The sequence below is a fragment of the Acyrthosiphon pisum genome, chromosome A3, assembly GCF_005508785.2.
Source record: "Acyrthosiphon pisum isolate AL4f chromosome A3, pea_aphid_22Mar2018_4r6ur, whole genome shotgun sequence".
In the NCBI taxonomy this organism is placed as follows: domain Eukaryota; kingdom Metazoa; phylum Arthropoda; class Insecta; order Hemiptera; family Aphididae; genus Acyrthosiphon; species Acyrthosiphon pisum.
Window position 1 is genome coordinate 6,560,666 of NC_042496.1, and position 718 is coordinate 6,561,383.

Here is a 718-nt window from a genome sequence, read left to right on the forward strand (position 1 = left end):
ATACTATAGTATAGTAGATATTTGAAGAATATTAATTAGTGACGCTGTGTATAGTGGCATATACATAGCTCGGTGAATCTCACATTTCTTGGATTTTTAGGGTAAGTGGGCAGCTGTTTGAAGAAGTATAATATTGTTATTCTAAATTCTATTCGATTAAGTAGTTCCAAGTCCTAACCTAATCATCAGTGCGCAAATTGTTTTTAATTTTAATTAGGCATAATATTATATTGTTTCTCCCCGTAATAATGAGTAAAAATGATTTAGAAGGCTGTGACTTGCCACGTGGCAAATCTTGAAATCTATATCGGCTTCGTCAGTTCCCGATACCTAGGGCGCACTGACGCAGAGGCGCCGAACACGTATTTTAAGTAGTTGAATAATTGAACTGCCTTAAAAATTGAGTGGGTAGTTGCCGGGTGGGTAAAATAATAGTAAATAATAATACATCCTAGTATTTCTGTTATAATTTTATTGAACGCAGGAATGTCATTAAATTATTTATAGGTAATATACATAATATATACCGGGTGATTCTTTTATCAAACAACACTTATTATTTAAAAAAGTGTAAATTATTTTGAAAATATTTTTTTACATACTTTCAAGTCGCTTATAAAACAACGTTTTTCTTAAAAAATTGTATTTTAAAATATTTTTTATCCTTATAATTTTTTAAGTTTTTTTACTTTTTTGAATAGACAACATAGATTTTTAA